This window comes from Rhea americana, unplaced genomic scaffold (genome assembly GCF_003343005.1).
Source record: "Rhea americana isolate MKP2758 unplaced genomic scaffold, rheAme1 scaffold_26, whole genome shotgun sequence".
Lineage (NCBI taxonomy): Eukaryota > Metazoa > Chordata > Aves > Rheiformes > Rheidae > Rhea > Rhea americana.
The window spans coordinates 7525252-7525694 of NW_028186379.1; positions in this window are offsets into that span (position 1 = coordinate 7525252).

Here is a 443-nt window from a genome sequence, read left to right on the forward strand (position 1 = left end):
TTCTTAAATACACAATATGTGAATGGTACAGTTGATGATTAATTACTCAGCTCTACTTCAAGTTTTATAATGATACTGACAGAAAAAATCTCTAAGATACATAATGATGCTGCCTATTAAAAAACTAACAAACAGATTAAATCTATGCCCTTCTTGTTAGTATACTGCCTACTGACCAACACTTTTAGGCTTGTTATGCAATTTACTACCCATATTTGAAGCTACCTGGTCAATGAGCAAATTGCAGAATTCCTGCAACAGAACTGCTATTCATGTAGGCATGCTGTAGAACTCAGAGTGAGTCCTTGGCAGGCAGATAGTGTGAAATAAAGGGGGGATTAAACTATGGAGCTTTGGGTATTCCATCTCCTGAAAAAGCAGTATGTATTTTCCCAGCAGCCTCAGATACAGTTCAGTATCTTGGGCTTCTATAGGTGCTGTTA